The sequence below is a fragment of the Pristis pectinata genome, chromosome 6 (assembly GCF_009764475.1).
Source record: "Pristis pectinata isolate sPriPec2 chromosome 6, sPriPec2.1.pri, whole genome shotgun sequence".
NCBI classification, from domain to species: Eukaryota; Metazoa; Chordata; class Chondrichthyes; order Rhinopristiformes; family Pristidae; genus Pristis; species Pristis pectinata.
In genome coordinates, this window is record NC_067410.1 from 87,451,580 (window position 1) to 87,472,462 (window position 20,883).

The following is a 20,883-nucleotide window of genomic DNA, read 5'->3' on the forward strand; positions in this document are numbered from 1 at the left end:
GAGGTCACTGCTAAATATTAAAGTAACCTGAGTTGGAATCACTAAATCCTGTAACTTGCACTTCCGTTGTAGCAAAGGTACATTAAAACAGAACAAGTCAGGTGTAATTGCTAATAATGCCAGAGGAGTTTAGAGTCAGAGCTTGCAGCATGAGAAGAATTTTCAGAAGTTGCAGAATAACTTTTAATATGTTTGTTTTAATACGAGGATTGAATGGGGCATCTGCCTGCTATCCTGAGCTCCCAACTACCATAAGTGGTGCTTAGCACAAACTGTGGAATTTTCTATGAGCAGTTCTTTATTTGAAATCAGGAGGAAGAGGATGAGAACCAGTGAAATAGCTTAGTGCTTGGCAAGTTTTGGTCTCTCTGAGCTAGAATCCACAATGTATTCATGCTGCAATGAAGAAGTGTCCAGCTATTTATATAGTATATGTGGAAGCTGATCCCATAACTCCTCCCTGGGGACGACATTGAGAAAGATAAGAAGTCAAGAAGATTGAGGAGCGGGGAGACTCTGAGTGGCAGGAAGAATGGAAGGCAAAAACAATGCTGAAGGAACTTTCCAGCAGCTCTGCTTTTGCTTGCTTACTCTTTCTCAGAAGTCCACAGCCATTCAGTTTCACCTTCCACTTCATCCAAGAAAAGGATTTATTTCAACATCTGGCATTTGTGCAATATGAAATAATAATTGATCTGTTCTTTAAGGACAGGAAATATGGTGGCTAAGCAGCAGCCAAGAAACCTGGAAGATCTTGAATTTCTGAGTCCAAACGGTGGACCATGACTTTGATTTTAAAGAGCCCTCAATGGCCAGGTGTGGAGTGGAGCTTTTTTTTAAACTTATTCATTCACAAGATGTGGGCATCGCTGACAATGGCCATCCCTATTTATTGCTCATCCATAATTACCACAAACGGAGGAGACAGTATAGATCCACAATGGTAGGTCAGGAGTCATAAAGATGACTCCTGACCTACCTTGCCCAAACATGATTAGTGAACCAGATTGATTTTCATGGTAGGGCAAAGGTCACAAGCTGGGCAGCTACAGGTTGCAATGTTAAGGGGGGAAGGGAGGGGAGAGGCCCAAGGGAGGACCGATGAGGATGAATATGAAAGTAGAGCCTGCCTGAAGTGTATCCTTACTGTTGGACCTGTTCACTATAATACTGACTCAGACTTCAAAAGGAGCTATGAGGGCCTCTGTCTATGTGAGTGACCCATGCTGCCAAAGTGCTTTGGACACCATTCCCTGTGCTCAGGCTGCTTGATGTGTGACTGAGGCAGATGTACAGAGGATCTGGCAGGAAGACTGTGGAACTCACTGTAAACCCACAATTTTCCTTTCCAAGTGATTTTTCATTGAAATTGAATCATGTGACTTCTATAAATGTGCTCGAGGCAATTCAGTTTCTAAGGATATATCCTTAGCTCCATCAGCCTCAATGTTTGAAGTAAGATCCAGACACAAAACTAGTCTGCTAGTCTGTAAGGTATTGGGTTGAGCTTGGTAAATTGGCTTTGAGCCCAACCACCAAATCCAATGAAAAATACATCTGTTAAAAGATAGATTTTCTTCATTCTCCACTACCCTGATCTGCCACTCAAAATTTGCCATAAGTCAAGACAAATGGGAAGTTTTTGTTTAACTATAATAGTTTATTTTAAAATGTCCTTGATATATTTAAGAACACTAACTTGTGTTATTGTAAAAAATAGCATCTTGAAATGAAAGTGTCTAATATACCATTTGTGAGTAACCTTATCTTAAATTGTGGGAAGTGAATTTTAAAACCTATGCAAAACCATTCTCAGTTACATTGGACTTTAATGGTCAGTTCTCTAGTAAACTTAAAAAAATGTTCCATTCAAAATGTTCTTCTTAATGCCAAGTCGAGTTTATTGTCATATGCACAAGAACATGTATTCAAAATACCCAGATTAAATGTTGCAGCCTCCTTGAAAGCCTGCAGCTGAGTCCAATTAGTGGAAAGTCACAATGGTGATTATCTCATCCTGGGAAGAAGCTGTTTTGGGTGGAGAATATTTTTGGCAGGTTGTTTGTTGTTGTTATAATTTGTGCACCACAGCAACGAAAACTGTGGTGAATGCAATTTTGCACCTGCTGACTTGATTGACTCACGATTATCAATGCCTTGACTTGAAAATTTTCATCCTCATGTTTAAATTCCTCCATGGTCTTGATGCTACCTGTTTCTGTGTGAACTCCCCCAAACTTAAAACCCTCCTAGAACTCTCCATTTCTCTAACTCAGGCCTCTTGTGCATCTCAGGGATGTTCCCTGCCAATGTTGGCAGTGGTCCTCCAGTTAAACAGATCCTAAAATTAAGGAAAGCCATCCCTAAACATTTCGATCAGGGTTTTGACACTTTTACTGCAGCCTGCTTCTTTTGGATGCCAATGTTTCTCTCTATTATGCTTCAGTGTATTGGTATGTTTCCTTATGTTAAAGGTGCTATGCATAAATTTGCATTGATATATCACTACGTAAATGTGATTCTCCTCTTATCCAACAACATACAGAAGGCATTTCCCTGGGTCTATGGCTATATGCCAGGGGAGCTCTCTGGGGTCTTTGGCAGTAAAGGGAGGGCAGTTCCCTGGGACCTTTGGTCGTGTACTGAGAAGCAACTCCCTGGCTGAATGCAGAAGGTAGCTCCGTGAGGTCCCTGGCTGTTTGCAGAAGGCAGCTCCCTGATGCCTTCCTGGGTTGAATCTGCACAAGGTTAAGTGTGTGTTGTGGGAATGAAGCCATCTCTCCATATATCAGATTACAAAGCCAAATTAAAGAAATTAACATACCATCAACTTTATTCATGTACCACTTTATCTAGAGCTGGTTAAGGTTTATCTTTTGGTTTAGAAATCTCTAAGTGAGAATAGTGGACAGAATTGATTATAATTTATTTGATTTGTCTTGTTTTATTATCTCCTCTACACTTATCCCTTCCTTCTTTGCCTTAAGGATGAAGCTCAGTTTCATGGGCAGCAGTCACTTGGCATAAACCATCCTAATGTGTCAGCTATTCACCTCCGAATCTTGATAGACTAACCATCAATATAAACAAGTCCATTCCCTCCATATTAAAAATTTGGAGACGGATGTTTTTAGAAGGGATCATCATACATTCATTAAAGAGTGAGATCTTAGCTACTTTATCTCTTCTCTGCCTAACATAAGCTTGGACCATCTTTGGTCTTGTTTGAGATCAGTATACTGTGCTCACATCAGGGATCAAGCTGTGATAAATCCTGGTTTATCAGATTCAGGGATGGTGACTCTAACTCTGATCTATCAGGAAACCCAACTGATTTGTTTCTATGGTAAGAGGTGAATCACTTTAAAAAAAACATAATGCTGTCAGTAGGTATCTTCATCATGTGTATCAATGCATCTTTTTACTTGCAATGCATGGCTGATTTCTCCAATTATCTTTTTGTTCACTTTATGTTTAGTAAAAAAGCTATTAGTCTACAGATCAAACCCAGCTGCTATACGGTAGGGTACTTGCACACAGATGTTCCAATTAAAAGTTTACCACAGTCACATCTCACTAATTGGAGATTATTCCAACATTTAAATTTGAGTCTTGACACAACTTTAGACAACCACCAAGGCAGCTCAATAGACTAATCCCAAGAAAAGCTTTGAATCTGATGATTTGGTTCAACAGTTTGAAAGAAAACCCGACTGTCTAATTAAATTGATAAATGACTAATTAGATAATTACTAGTAAATGCAGTTCAGAACTTTTCCAAATCTCTCAAGACAATAATCCCTCACTTCAAATTTTAAATAGAACTATTGTTTCTCTAGAAAATATTGCAAGCCTAATTTAAATCATTACTAAAAGTGTGTGTGAGTTCTTATTCTAGCTGTACATAACGCCAGAAATATAATGAAATGCAAAGAGGTATAGTTAATAGCTAAAACACATGTATCTTTGCATATCTATGTACATTGCACATTTACCTGCACTATATTTCCCTTGAAAAGAATGGTTCACATTTTCATATTATTTACAGGTTACCTAAGTCTCTTTCACCTTCTCAAAGGAACATTTGTCATTGGTGTTATATCCACTCCTTGATTTGAGGAAGGTGACACTTAACTCCTTTCTGTAGAATCTAGTCATTTCTTCTACAGTCTCCACTGGATTAACTTCTGGAAAATGCACATCAGATGACTCTTTGATATTCTCTTGTACATGTCTCGCAGGAATTGTGATTTGTATGTACACTGTTGTCTCTTATTTTCATAAGATATCTCTTGGGACTGTATAATCATTAATATCATTCCACCATATCAGAGTCATACAGCAAAGAAGCAGGCTCTTTGGCCCACCATGTCCATGCTAACCATCAAGTACTGATCTACTAATCCCCTTTCCCAGCACTCAGCCCACAGCCTTCTATGCCATTTGAAAGTGTCAGATACTTTAGGTGGTATTAATACAGGGATCTATCATGTTGTTTAAAATGTCTTCCTCCCTGGCTTGAGGCATAATTTAGTTTCTCTCTTTACTTCTTCTCTTCCACTGTCCCCTCAATATGTGACTGAACATCATGTTCTGAGTCATTTACTTATTATTAACTCAGCAGGTCTGTAAACTATTGTGGAATGTGGCATGGTTTTATAGTTAATCGAGAATTTTGCTAATTAATGTTTCATTGTTCTCATTGTTCATTGTACTGAAATGATAAATTTGGTCCTTCCTTCCCAGTTGCTGCCCAACCAGCTGAGCATTTATAGCATTTTTCCAGATTTCCAACATTTGCAGTTTTTTGTTTTTCCATTATGTGCAACTTTAATATCCAAGATATGTATCCGTGCCCATGATTCGAGATTTCATTGCCATACAATGCTCATGTCAGTGCCCTAACCTTTGACCATATTCTTGCCTTAATGTCATCCTGCTTTCCAACATTACTACTGGTGATGTAAATACTATAAAAGCCCAATTCTGCACTCTTCACTCCGCCTCCAATACTATGTTTGCTCATTCTCTGCAGCTTTCCTTCTGGAAAAAAAAAGTCCTGTTGTAAGGAAATCACTTACTGGAAATGCATTGGCTCCTTATCTTGCTTTCACACTTAAACACTGAGGATATGTGCTTCCACTACATCTATAGCAGCTCTTTAGACACTGATTTGGAACGAGAGACCTTAATACTGTTCTGTGACTGTAAACTCTGGTTGTATTTGTACTTTACATTGGTTAAAATTTGTTGATGTCATAGATACGACAGTTTTACATATAAGTCGAATTCAGTCATTGATCATACCAAAAAACTTTTCTTGCAGCACATCATCTTTGAAAATACCGAAGTTGCAATGCCAATGAGAAAGTCTTTCAATGAGAAAGGGTACTCACTGACAGTCTTGCCTGACTTCTGAGTTTTAGTCCTAACTTGTAGTTCTCCATAAATTCTGAGGATTTAGTACTGAAATAATCCTGTGAATTTAGCACTACTTCAAGAAACAAAACATCTTTATATCCGATGGCATTAAAAGATTTGCTAATGTATTATAGATTTCTGAACTCATTTCAGTTCAGTTAACAGAATAGCTTTCTTGATCTCCAGTGTAACATTGTTTTCTCCATGCCATCAATTTCCATTATGTCATTTGTTTTCAAAAAAACATTGCCTTATGTTGTATTTATGAGCTGAATTGTTCATGCACCTAGTCATACACATCAAGGTTTCCATTGTAACCAGCACTGTCACAATAGAATGCAGTTTCCTGCCATTTCAGTGGCCTTACGTCTGATTCATTAAACTAGCCACATCAATTTTCTTAACAAGATTCCTGCACTCTTGGAACATCAGGAGTTGTCCGATCCTAGTGCATATACCCCATATATCTATTGCTATGTTTTTTCTCTGGTTGCATCTTTCACAGGGCAGCACAGTGGGGTAGCTATTTCGATCCTGACCTCTGGTGCTGTCTGCTTAGAGTTTGCAAGCTCCCTCTGTGGCCACGTGGTTTCCTCCAGGTACTCCAGTTTTCTCCTAAATCCTCAAAATGTGCAGGTTGCAAGTTAAATGATCACTGTAAATTGCACCCAGTATGTAGATAAGTGATAGAATCTGGATGGGAGTTGATGGGAATGTGGGGAGAATAAAATGGGTTAAATAGGATTGGTGTAAAAATGGGTGGGCGCAGTAAGCCCAAGGACCATTTCCGTGCTGTTATACGCCATGACTCTATAATTTTGTAAAATCTAGCCAATGTTCAAACCTTAAAATAACACACTTCTTGGAATGATGCCATAGGAATACATTGATGTAACAGTGATTTAAAGAAAGCCTTTCCATTGTATCTAATTACAGGATTAGTGACCTCATTATTCTTTCAAGAGCATTATTTCTTTTTCTTTCAAGACCAGCATCTAGAAAATTCCCAATCTGTACTTGTGACCATTGCTCCATAACCTTTAGAATTGTCATGGACAGGATAGGAGCAAAGAGGATGGTAAGGTATTTAATTGGGGAAAGGCGAATTATGAGGCTATAAGACGAGAACTTGGGAGTGTAAATTGGGATGACATTTTTGAAGGGAAATGTACTATGGAGATGTGGTCGATGTTCAGGGATATTTTGCAGGATGTTAGGGATAAATTTGTCCCGGTGAGGCAGAGAAGGAATGGTAGGGTGAAGGAACCGTGGGTGACGAGAGAGGTGGAACAACTAGTTAGGAAGAAGAGGGCAGCATACATAAGGTGTAAGCAGCAAGGATCGGACAGGGCTCATGAGGAATATAGAGTAGCAAGGAAGGAACTTAAGAAAGGGCTGAGGAGATCGAGAAGGGGACATGAAAAGGCTTTGGCGAGTAGGGTTAAGGAGAATCCCAAGGCTTTTTTCTCGTACGTAAAGAGCAGAAGGATGGCTAGGGTAAAGGTAGGTCCGATTAAGGACAAAGGTGGGAGGATGTGCCTGGAAGCTGTGGAAGTGGGTGAGGTTCTCAATGAATACTTCTCTTCAGTATTCACCAAGGAGAGGGGTCTTGATGATGCTGAGAACAGTGTAGGTGAGGGTAATGTTCTAGAGTATGTAGATATTAAGAGAGAGGATGTGCTGGAGTTGTTAGAAAATATTAGGACAGATAAGTCCCCGGGTCCTGACGGAATATTCCCCAGGCTACTTCGAGAAGTGAGGGAGGAGATTGCTGTACTGTTGGTTAGGATCTTTGAGTCCTCGTTGTCAACGGGGATGGTACTGGAGGATTGGAGGGTGGCGAATGTTGTCCCCTTATTCAAAAAAGGTAGTTGGGATAGTCCAGGGAATTACAGACCAGTGAGCCTTACGTCTGTGGTGGGTAAGCTGTTGGAAAGGATTCTAAGAGATAGGATCAATGAGCATTTGGAGAAACATGGACTGATTAGGGACAGCCAGCATGGCTTTGTGAAGGAAAGATCTTGCCTCACAAGCCTGATAGGGTTCTTTGAGGAGGTGACCAGGAAGATTGATGAGGGTAGTGCAGTGGATGTGGTCTACATGGCCTTTAGTAAGGCATTTGACAAGGTTCCACATGGTAGGTTTCTTCAGAAGGTCAGAGGCCAAGGGATCCGCGGAAGTTTGGCCGTGTGGATTCAAAATTGGCTTTCCTGTAGAAAGCAGAGGGTTGTGGTGGAGGGAGTGCATTCGGATTGGAGGGCTGTGACTAATGGTGTCCCGCAGGGATCGGTTCTGGGACCTCTACTTTTTGTGATATTTATTAACGACTTAGATGAGGGGGTGGAAGGCTGGGTTAGCAAGTTTGCAGATGACACAAAGATCGGTGGTGTTGTGCATAGTGTGGAGGGCTGTCGAAGCTTGCAGAGGGATATTGATAGGATGCAGAGCTGGCCTGACAAGTGGCAGATGGAGTTCAATCCAGAGAAGTGTGAGGTGGTACACTTTGGAAGGATAAACTCCAAGGCGGAGTACAAGGTAAATGGCAGGATTCTGGGCAGTGTAGAGGAGCAGAGGGATCTGGGGGTTCATATCCACAGATCACTGAAAGTTGCCTTGCAGGTGGATAGGGTAGTTAAGAAAGCTTATGGGATGTTAGCTTTTATAAGTCGGGGGATCGAGTTTACGAGCCACGAAGTGATGATGCAGCTTTACAAAATTCTGGTTAGGCCACACTTAGAGTACTGTGTCCTGTTCTGGTCGCCTCATTATAGGAAGGATGAGGAGGCGTTGGAAAGGGTGCAGAGGAGATTTACCAGGATGCTGCCTGGATTAGAGAGTATGGATTATGGGGAGAGATTAAAGGGGCTAGGGCTGTTCTCATTGGAGAGAAGGAGGACGAGGGGAGACATGATAGAGGTATACAGGATATTGAGAGGAATAAATAGAGTGGACAGCCAGCGCCTCTTTCCCAGGGCGCCAATGCTCAATACAAGAGGACATGGCTTTAAGGTATTGGGTGAGAAGTTCAAGGGAGATGTCAGAGGGAGGTTTTTCACCCAGAGAGTGGTTGGTGCATGGAATGCGCTGCCTGGGGTGGTGGTGGAGGATGATACATTGGACAAGTTCAAGAGATTGTTAGATAAGCATATGGAGGAATTTAAGTCAGCGGGATATGTGAGAGGAAGGGGTTAGATGGTCTTAGGTGTGGTTTGAAGGGCGGCACAACATGGTGGGCCGAAGGGCCTGTATTGTGCTGTATTATTCTATGGTTCTATGGTATCAGGAAGCTGAGCTACTAACACAGTAGCTACGAATATGGCAGTGTAGCAGTTAGTGTAATGCTATTACAGGGCCAGTGACCTGGGTTCAATTCCAGCCACTATCTGTAAGGAGATTGTACGTCCTCCCCGTGTCTGGGTGGGTTTCCTCCTGGTGCTCCGGTTTCCTCCCACATTCCAAAGACATACAGGTTAGGAAGTTGTGGGCATGCTATGTTGGCGCCGAAAGCATGGCGACACTTGCAGGCTGCCCACAGAACACTCTACACAAAAAGATACATTTCACTGTGTGTTTGGATGTACATGTGACCAATAAAGATCTTATCTTATCTGATCGTACAGGTCAATTCATTACACAGTGCAGTTACATTGAGTTAGTACAGAATGCACTGAGGTAGTACAGGTAAAAACAATAACAATACAGAGTAAAGTGTTGCAGCTACAGAGAAAGTGCAGTGCAGGTAGACAATAAGGTGCAAGGTCACAAGGTAGATCGTGAGGTCAGAGTCCAGAGACCATCTCATCGTGTAAGGAATTTGTACAGTCTCCTCGTGTCTGCGTGGATTTCCTCCGGGTGCTCCGGTTTCCTCCCACATTCCAAAGATGTACGGGTTAGGAAGTTGTGGACATGCTATGTTGGTGCCGGGAGTGTGGTGACACTTGTGGGCTGTCCCCAAAACACTCTACGCAAAAGATGCATTTCACTGTGTTTCAATGTACATGTGACTAACAAAGATATCTTATTTTAACCTTTTGCTAAGTCAAGTGTCAATTACACCAATGTCCAAAATGAATTCAAGATATGTATTGCTTTGCAAAAGTTTCACTTGGAAAAATTATTATATATTCATACATGCTTAGTTGTTGAATGTATGTGTCACCATTCACCATGTATAGGAACTGTTTGACGATTTCAGTGTTGAAAACAGTATTTTCAGTCATTTTTAATCAAGCAGAATAAATGGAACAACATGATAAAACTAATTCTGATACAGCATTTTTGCAAAATAATGAGGCTTTAACTTGAATTTCTTTTGTGGAATTTCCTGTTTCCTGTTTCATCACTAGTAGCACAAAACAACTGCTGGAAAAGTACAAGGTAGGAGAAAATTTCAATAGACTTTTGCGTATAATAGATTACCTTTAAACATTTGAAATTAATGTGATCCCAAAGGGAATAATCATTCACTGTATAGCATTATGCAAGGAATTCCGAACACAAGATATTTAAGATGTATAAGATATTTATTTATTTATTAGTCACATGTATATCAAAACACACAGTGAAATGCATCTTTTTGCATTACTGAGAATGTGCTGGGGGCAGCCAGCAAGTTTCGCCACTCTTCCAGCACCAACATAGCATGCCCACAACTCCTAACCTGTACATCTTTTGAAATGTGGGAGGAAACCGGAGCACCCGGAGGAAACCCACGCAGACAAGGGGAGAACGTACAAACTCCTTAAGAGTAGTAATTGTACAAATTGATATTGGAAGAGGTAGCTCATGCAAATTGATTCAGGGAGATTCTAAATCATAGAGCAATCATGTGTCTTTGCTGAATGGAAGCAAACTATTTATGATTTTCAAAGTAAAATTAAGGTTTGACAAAGATGAACCAATTTCTGTAAAGATTCGGCATTATGTGATAACCACAAAGAAATCCCCACGATCCTGGAAATTCCGCCACACAGGTTTTCATTGATTCTGTTGAATAAATGATCCATTGCAAACTGAACTAAAAGTTAGAGACGAATCTTATTTGAGTTCTTTTTTAATATCATTAAAACTCCAATAATCCACTGTCTGACAATTCGGAAATCCTGTGGGTTTGGCTTCTGGCTCACCAGGTGATATTTCCTGTGCTCCCTTGAAATTCACTAGATTCACTGGAAAAAATTATTATAATACTGTGCAACAACTAAAAAGAACAAATTAAAATCGTTTTGGGGGATTAATAGGAAGATCATCCAATGGTCTGCATAATCCAACAGTCTGGCACCACAAAAGTCTTGACCGTGCTAACTTATTACTGTATTATCAGTTGTAAAACTTTACAATGATTTTCTCTTTACCAACAAACTCTCCCGGGTTTTATGATTTTTTAAAATGGTTGTTTGCTGAATATTTAAATCGTGCTTTTCAGGATTCCTCAGTGGAGGTGTCAGAGTTAATGTTTAAGCTACAGACCAGTACTGCTGTTGTTTCAGTTCCTGGTCAGTGCCAAGTCAGCTGTTCACAGCCACTGGGTGGTTACTGTTCATTTCATTGCTCAGGAAGAGAGAAATCCCTCTTTCTGCTGTTGACCTGAAATTGATACATGTGAGTGTTGGATGTGAACAATATTGGAATCTTTGTGTGTTGTCCGCCTGTGTAATGTACTGGAGAGCAACGTGGTGTGAATGGAATAGAGACAGAAGAAAATCTGTTAGTGAGGGAAAACATGATTCCAGAAAATTTACTGGCATTCAATAGACTTGTCCACCCAGTTTTCAACCATGTGGTCAAAGAAGGACATGCTAATTGAACTCCCAACTAACATGTGATGTATATGTTAATATAGTGCCTGAATGCCGTGTTTTATTTTGTCCAAAGATTCAGAAACCACTAGATATTAATCAGCAGGAAAAGTCAACTAATTTTCTTCATGTTAACCCGATAATTACTGAAAATGTAATCTTCTATGCAACATGTTAATTTTCATGGAAATGTGTTATAAGTGCTAGTTTAATTTTACATAAAAGCTTAATTCCGTTCTTTTTTCCCAAATCCTTTGAAATGTTTGACAATGGTAACTGAGTTCCTTGCAAGTTCCAGAGTGCTATATTTACAGTATTAGAGCTAATCCATGTTGGTTATTGAGTTGATGGTCCTTATTTCCACTGAACTGACTAACACAGCTGTGAACAAGGTAAATTAGGTTTTCCCTTTTAATTAGAGGTCACACCAGGGGATATACAGACCTCCCTAAATTCTGTTTGCCTGTCTGCCTTATTTGGTTATGACTCCATGCCAGTTGTAATGTTTGTTCAGGTTGTCTGTTTTAATTGCTGGAGGCCCAGCCATTACTAATGCCACCACTTAGTGCCTTCCCTGCTTGAGCAGTGGACCAATCCCAGCTTTTGATGGCATGATGGCAAAGCTCGCTTTCTACTTTCTTTATCTCACATGCATGTTCCAGCACCTCAGAAAAAGTAAAAGTACTTAGACCAATGATGTAAAGTAAATATTTTTAAAATAAATTGTTAGTTATAAAAACAATAACACTTTTTAATGCCAACACATGTATATCTCTTGATCATTGCATTTGCTTCCCTTTCCTCTTCAGACTTTTAGTTACAACATAAAGGCTACAAAAAGTATTTTGAAAGTTAGCACCTTCCATTTCTCCATTGCTCCCACAATTCCCGCAATTACCAAATTCCCATTTTAGACATTCTTATTTGTTCAGTTTCCAGTTCATTCTGCTACTGTATCAGTCTTGCATTGTACTGCTGCCACAAAACAACAAATTTCACAACATATGTCAGTGATAATAAACCTGATTCTGATTCTGAAGTCAATTTGACTATACAGACACATGTTTCTGCCTCTGTCAATAAATTCTGCATTGCAGTGAAAATGCATCAAAGTCATACAGCATGGAAAAAGGCCCTTTGACCCAAATCATCCATTCCGACCAAGGTACCATCCTGAGCTAGCTTCATTTGTCTGCATTGGGCCCATATCCCTCTAAACCTTTCCTATTCATGAATATATCTAAATGTCTTTTAAATGATGTAATTGTGCCCGCCTCCACCACTTCATCTGGCAGCTCTGTGTGAAAAGCCTACCCCTCAGGTCCGTTTAAATATTTCCCCTCTCACTTTAAACCTATGCCCTCTAGTTTACCTCCCCTGAGAAAAAGACTGTGATAATCCACCTTATCTATGCCCCTCATGATTTTATAAATCTCTATAAGGTGACGCCTTAGCCTCCTTCGCTCCAGGGAAAACAGTCTCAGCCTATTCACTCTCTTGTCATAACTCAAGCCCTCCAGTGCTGGCAACATCCTTGTGAATCTTTAATGCACCCACGCTAGCTTAATCACATCCTTCCTATAGTATGGCGACCAGAACTGCAGACAATATTCCAGGTGTTGTCTCATCAATGTCTTGTACAGCTGTAACATGATGTCCTCTCTTGTACTCAATGCCCAATCCAATGAAGGCAAGCATGCCATATGCCTTTTACACCACCTTATCTACCGATATCGTCACTTTCAGGGAACTATGTACTTTTACCCCTAGGTCTCTCTGTTCAACAACACCCACCAGGGCCCTATCATTCACTGTGTATGTTTTGCCCTGGTTTAACTTCCCAAAATGCATCATTTCACACTTGTCTGAGTTAAATTCCATCTGCCATTCCTTTGCCTACTTACGCAGTTGATCTAGATCTTATAGTAGCCTTAGACAACCTTAGACAACCTTCTACACTGTACACTGCCCCACCAATTCATCTGCAAATGTACTAATCAGGGGACCTACATTCTCATCCAAATTGTTAATATATGACAAACAACAGGAGACCCATCACTGATCCCTGCAGCACACCACTGGTTACAGGTCTCCAATCTGAAAAACAACCTTCTCACTAGCTCCACTACATATTTCACTGTGCAGCGCCTGAAAAATTTCCATTAAAAATAGTTGTATTTGAAACAAGTCAAGAAATTACTAAGAGTATTGTTACACATGACTGGATGCAACTTCCATCAGTCATCCATGGGATGTGGACCAAACGTGTCAGGAATGCTTTATTAGATACAGGACCTAGCACAGGTGGCAGAATCCAGCCTTGTTAACTCACTCGGCTAGCAGGTCACCTTTGTTAGATGTTCACTCCTCACAACAACTTTCCTTCATCCAACTCTTGCTTCTTCATGTGTCCACACTCTCAGCCATATCCAAACTAATTTTACCCCCAACACCACACTCCATTGCCACTCCACCCCACCCTACCCACACACTGCACCCTCCCAATACCCGGACCTAACCTTCAAAGTCCTGGTCTGAATCAATTGAAGCTCTATCTGCCTTCAAAGAGGGGTGGGGAACTTTATATTACTGCAGATTACCCATTGTTTACAAAGCCAATCTAACAAATTGACTTATTATTCATAAATTTTGAAGAAGCAAAATAAAAATATACACTATTTTCATCTCGTAACTTACTATCTTATGCTTGCCTGCCTCAACATTCATGAATACACCGTACTTTAAAATAAATATTTGAATTAATTATTATTCCAAATTGCTTTTGAGAAAACTGGTCAAAATATCCCGAAGTAGGACTTCATTTTGTTCATGGTGAGATTGGTCGCAAATCTGGATTAAAATTGGTTTACCTATTAGCTTTATTTCTGAGATAAAGCTTTACAAAATGCATCACTTCTACAAAATGAGTTACAGTTTTAAATCATTTTTTCACCCAACAGAGTTAAATCTTGTGATAAGGATTTCTCAGAAGAAGGTGTTTACTTTTCCTGTCTTGATTTGATTTTTACCTTATTCCTGAAAACCTTTGGAAGTTATTCAATTGTTGACTTAGCTTCTGATTTAATCAATGCAGTAAATGTGGGTGTGATTGTTTCTGTGCACATAAGAGCAGCAATGATCATTAGGTGCTTTGATTTGCCACGTCAGAAGTAAAAACAGAGGCCATAAATATTTAAAGTTTACACTGATGCATTTTGTAAAGCCTTTTCCTTGCTTTTCTATTGTGATCAACCTTTCTCTCCTTCTTGGCCATGCCTCTCCATTACGCCTTCTCCATACATTATTGCTATCTTATGCTTGCTTCTTCCAGATCTTTTTTAATTTATTCATTTTTCAGGATCTTGGTATCAATATTGCCCATCCTTAATTGCCCTTGAGAAACTGGTGATGAGCTGCCTTCTTGAATTACTGTAGTCCTGGCGAAAGTACTCCTACAATCCTGTTGAGTAGCGAGTTCCAGGACTTTGACCCAATGACGATAAAGGACCAGCAATATATTTCCAAGTCAGAATGGTGTGCGACTTGGGGAAGAACCTCAGATTGTGGTGCTGCCATGTACTTGCTGCCTATGTCCCTCTTAAAGGCAGATATTTTGGTATTCCGAGGGCATTGATGATGAAAGGCTCAGCAATGGTCATGCCATTGACTATAAAGGGTTGGTGGTTAGTCTCCTTCTTGTTGAAGATTGTCATAGCCTGGAGTAAATGTCACCTGCCACATATCAGCCAATGCCTTAATATTGTCTCAGTCTTACAGCATGCGGCCATGGGCTGCTGCTTTTGCTGTGAGTTACAAATAGAATTGACAATGTGCAATTGTCAGCAAAACCTCCCACTTCTGACCTTGTGATAAAGAAAGTCAGTGACCAAGCATTTGGAGATGGGTGGGGCTAGGGCACTACCCTAGCTGAACTCCTGCAGTGATGTCCTGGGTCTGTAGTGATTGACCTCCAACAACCATAACTATCTGACTCAAGAAAGCAGGTGGTTTTCCTTCTGCCCCTGTGCTGTTTTCTGGTCTGAACAGGGTAGTTGTGGAATAAAAAGTGTGGAAAAACACTCTAGAATTCCACATGAATCTTGCCAGTTGTAATATTTGTTTAAAATTTAGCTTTGGGATGTTTGGGTCACTGGCAAACCTGTCTTGATAAGATTGGCCTCCTCGAGGAACAGCTGAATTCTGTGCCTTAAAGGTACGCCTACAATGTTGTTGGATGGTTCTAGGATTTTGATCCAGTAACAATAAAGGACACTTGCTTGGGGATACAATTCCAGTCAATACTACTGAACTTATTATATTGTAGCAGCAAGCCTTTGTACTCAGCCCCTCTAGTCCAGTTGCATTTATGTCAATGGAACTTAATTTCAGACGCAATTTTCCAACTAGTGTTGAATTTCTCAGCAATTAAGATATCGAGGTGTGTAGGTATGTTCTATGGGATGACTATTTACTTGTACTTTCAATGAAGAGGCCCATTTTCATTGGGGATTTTTAAACTTGCTGTCAGAAACTCCCCAAGTCTTCAGGCTCCTGGCACTAAACCCTACCACCAGCTTCATGGACTTCCTTAATCTTGTCACTTCGCTACTCAAATAGAACATTTAGCCAGAAACCATAGAAAATATGCTACAACAATTTGCATTTACATAGCATCTGCTGATGCAGTAAAACTTTCCGAGGCACATCACAGGAGCAAAATTTGATATTGACCCAAGGCAGCATTGGTCACCAATTGTGGAAATAAAAATTGATGATGCACAAGAGGCTAGAACTGAAGAACTTGGAAAGATATATGGTTGGCAAACATAACAGGTGGGGAGGGACAAGGTCATGGACAAATTTGAAAAGAGGGAAGAGAGTATTAAACTGACGTGTTGCTGATCTGGGAGCCCAGGAGGTAGCTTGGAAGATAAGAAATTGACTGAGAAAGATTGGAATAGACAACTGTGGAGATAACTGGCACAGATGAACTAATGCAGTAAACAAGGCTGGAATAACACAGTTTTGATAATGGGAGTGTCATAACTGAATCTATTGGGACATTGAGGTTGTGAGTGGTCTGGTTCAGACAGGTGGCAAGGAAAGGGATGGAGTCATTGACCAAGTAATTGTAAGTTTATGGCAGAAACCAAATGCCATAGTTTCAGTTTTCCCAAAGTTCAGCTGGAGGAAATTCCTACCCATTCAGTATTGGATGCTAAATAAGTATTGGATATTGAAAAAGACAACGTGACAAATCAGAGTTGCTGAAGAGATTCTAAGGGAAGCTGATACAGCAGACCTGGGAGTTGCCAATGTTCATATGGAAGCTGTTCTTAAGAATAACAGATTCATTTGGAATATACTGGAAATAAGAAGCTGTTCTTATTAAGAGAAGTTTAAAAGGTTGAGATTATTTTCAGAGTAGCAGAGAAGATGCTTAAATTTATTAAGGACATTGATTGCACGTAGAAAGAAAATTCAGTGAAGGGTTAAACCTTTTATGAATAGAATGAGAAGAGTGGTTAAAATAAATCCTTTATATGGAAAACTGTAGACTAATATTTCACTCTTGATAAAGAACTAATGTAATTGTAATTATTAATAGGATTATCTCCTCTTTTAAGTGCCACTGCTAATAAATCATTTGTTAATTAAAATTTTTTAAAAGAAGAATAATAACAATGACAGGGTCAAAAAAAACAGCTGGGGAAAATTGTGTTTCCGTAATGTATTTCTAGAATAGTGGCTTTCAGGTTCATTTTAGTGATGCCATCAATAAGAAAATTTTTCCTGCCTTTTAATATTTCACTCTTCTTCTGCAGTTCTATAAATGCTGAGACAGCACTTCAAGGGTGAAGGATCTTCGCCAAAAAACAAAATTTTGCATGAGTGTGTGTGTCAGCGTGTGTGTGTGTGTGTGTGTGTGTGTGTGTGTGTGTGTGTGTGTGTGTGTGTGTCTGCGTGTGTCTGCGTATGTGTGTGCATGAGTTTGCATGCATGCATTCATGAGTGTGTATATCTGTAAATGAAAGGAGTACATTAATGTTTTGGATAAATTAGATACCATAAATAATACTCTTGAATGCTGTATATTAAATCTTAATTCAGTTACATCATTGGTCTGGTCAGTACCACATGGAGTTAAATAAAAGTTAATCCGAGTCTGCTGTCAGCTAATGAATGCACGAAAGCTATTTTCATAAATAACCAAAAAGTGGAGCAAATGTTATGGTTTACAAATGCTATATGTTGGAGTTTTACTGGTTTTTTTAAATGTATTTTATGACAGAAATGATTTTTCATCTGAAATTGGACCAATATTAATTTTTAGATATAGTTTATGATTTTTTTCCCAACATTAGAGATCTGTTTATTGTTTCTTAGATTTAAAGTTCGCAAAGCTCAGCAAATAAACCAGCAAGACTTGGACAATGTTCACGTATGGACTGATAAGTGGCAAATAACATCTGTGCCATAAAAGTGCCAGGCAATGACCAGCTCTAACAAGAGTCAAATGACCTACCTTTGATATTCAATGACATAATCATTGCAGAAGCTCTTATCATCAACATCCTGGCATTACTACTGACCAGTATCTCCATTGGACCAGTTGCGTAGATACCATGACTACATGAGCAAGTCAGAGGTTGGGTATCCTGTGGCAATTGACTCGCCTCCTGACAAATATTTGTCCATTGTTTTCAAAACACAAGTGAAGAGCATAATGGAACACTCTTCAGAATAAAGCAGGCCACTGAATGGTATCCCATCTACCATCCTAACTATTTATTCCCTTCACTGTAAGCACACAATGGCTGCAGTGTGTACCATTTACAAAATGCACAGCAGTCATTCATCAAGGTTAAAACCAACAGGACCTCCCAAACCCACCAAGAGAAAAAAGGGCAAAAACCACATGGGAGCACCATCATCTGCAGGTTCCTTCCCTAGTCATACACAATTCTGATTTGGAAATATATCACCAATCCTTCACTGTAAGTGGGTCTAAATCCTGGAAGTCCCTGACCCATAGCAATATGGGAGTACCTTCACCAGAAGGATTGCAGTGTTGCAAGTAGCCAGCTCACCATCACCTCTTGGAATAGTAATAGATTGGCAATAAATGCTGTTCTTTATTATCGTCTACCTACAAGATAGAATATAGTAAAGTGTTTACAAAGTGACCTTCAAATGGAAAAATAAATAAATAGAATAGTAAAGCGCAGAACATTGATTAAACATACTTTTCTCTGAACATTGAAAATGTCTGATCTGTTGAGAAACTTCTGATTATACTAAGCAGATGACATACAAGCCCAAACTTTGGCATGGAACTGCCAACACTTCTTAGTGTAATTGCCACCAGGTTTCATGACTCCCAGGCGAATATGGAAGTCATGAAACTGCTGGCCAAGCTTCACTCAAAGTCCAGTAGTGGAGCTGAAGGTTGCTGTAATCCCTCAGCACATACCCTGAGGAATCTGATCTCAAATCCAGTCTGCAGAAAGGGCCTTTAACCCCACTCATTTGAATGGGATTGTACAGCAGCCTAGAAGAAAGATGAGAAAACTCCAGCATTTTTAAAATTATATTTCTAGTTATTTAACTGTTTTGAATTGTTTTTAGATTCTTTTTAATTAATGTCTTGTTTATTTCTTTTAATAATTTTTGTAAAGAAGATTTGAGAAACCTTAACAGTTTTGTCAGAAAACAAAGTTGAGGGTGGGGCTTTGCCATCTGCCAAGGCTTTCTAGTCAAGCCTTTGGGCAAGACTTCTGGCCCACACACATGGCTTAGTTACATTGCTAGAGGTTCTACCACTGTTCAGGGCCTCACTGCTCAGCCCCAGGACCAACTCGGCCAACAAGATTATAATCTCAGCAGAACTGGAAAACTGGCAGTGAATATGGTTGGGAGGCCCCATTCAGGAAAATCTAGGCCATTATGTTTCAACTTGGGAGACATTGGAATCAAAATTTTTGTTAGTTAGATGATCAAATATTTGCTGTATACTTCAGTATGTCAAAGACTTATGTGTGCTCTGAAATTAATGGGGCAGTTTCTACTAGTTTGTGTTTGTATAATCAATGTGAGCTAAATATCAAGTTGCAAGGCTCCAGGTAGAAGTAATGAGGATGGGCTAAAAATTAAAAATATTGGAAAACATGCAATTAAAAAAAACATTTTGAATACAATTTACTAACTGCATCTAAGGTGAAGCCTCTTTGCCCAAAATATCACATTAGCTTCATTTTTATGTCCAAAACTGTAACCAGGATTTCTGTATACCTCTCAATTACAAGAATGTGTTCAACTGATTTTAGGCAAGATCCTGACCTTTCCACACTTTGTCATGTGCATTCCAACTACACAAGTGTTACTATGTGTAATGATTTTAAAATGAGCAGCTAGGCATATTGAACATTGGGGTTTGGGTTGCCATGCTAACTTTGCTTTCAGAAATAAAAGGTTAATTAAGAAGAATTTTTTTTTCACTGAGGAGCTTGTGAATCTGGAATTCTTTACCCTCGAGGGCTGTGGAGGCTCTGTCATGATTGCATTCAAAACAGAGATCAATAGATCTTTTGGTATTAAATCTAATTTTGTTTAGATGAAGTCTTTTGAGAATTTACAATGTAGTTAGAATTTACAATGATGAAGCCTTGAGAAATTGTTCTGGAAAATCTCACAATAAATCTCACAACAATCTTCGAACTTCCAACAGTAAGTAAAATGGCAAATGTCCCATCTTCTCTTTTTAACAGTTCCTCAGGATTGAAGATGACTTATTTTCATTTCCAGTTTTGTGGTTCTGAGTTGGCCAAGAGGCGAAAGTGAAAACTGCAGACTCTTCCACAGCTGGGGCAAGCAGTGGTCAATAGAGTGAATGGGTGGGTAGTTTGTGAGGTGGTATGTTCCTTTTGTGACTTACTTGATGACTCTCTCTGCCCCTTATGTGTGGGAATTGGTCCATGTTTTCCAAGGTCTCGCTGTAAACCTTTACTTTCAGAGGTATAATGGTAGCAGGTTGATGAGGACTTTGTCTTGCGCATCTTGAGCTTAAGGTTCGTCTTCTTGTATGCTTTGGTAAGGTATGGATGATGGCCTGGAACTTGACCTCTGAGCGTACACAAATATAAGTTTCTTCTGCATACTGAAGCTCAGTTACTGAGGTTTGGGTGACCTTGGCTTTGGAATGTGGTCTCCGTAGATTGAACAGCTTCCCATTAGTTCTGGAGAACAGCTCCACTCCCACGGAAAGATTTTTGGAAGTGAGATGCATCAATGCAGCAAGAAGGGTTGAGAGAAGTGTTGGAACAATTACATACCCTTTGTTGACACTGTCTTTATTGAGTATGGTTCTGTTGTGGACCTATTGGTTAATAGCATGGTATGCATGCCAAGTGGAATAAGTTCAAAATGAAGGTAAAATTCTGTGAGCAGTCTAATTTGAGTAAACTTTTCCATAGCCCCTCCCAAATGATGAAGTCAATGGGTTTGGTGAGATCAAAAAGGTCATGCTTTGCAGCTAGTGCTGCCCCCTGAGTTTTTCTTGGTTGCAGACAGAACCAAGGGCCAGCATAGTAAGATGAAGCCCAAGGTGTGAACAGGATCACAGCTAAATGCTATGGACACAGCTAAATGTGCATTTGGAACCAGG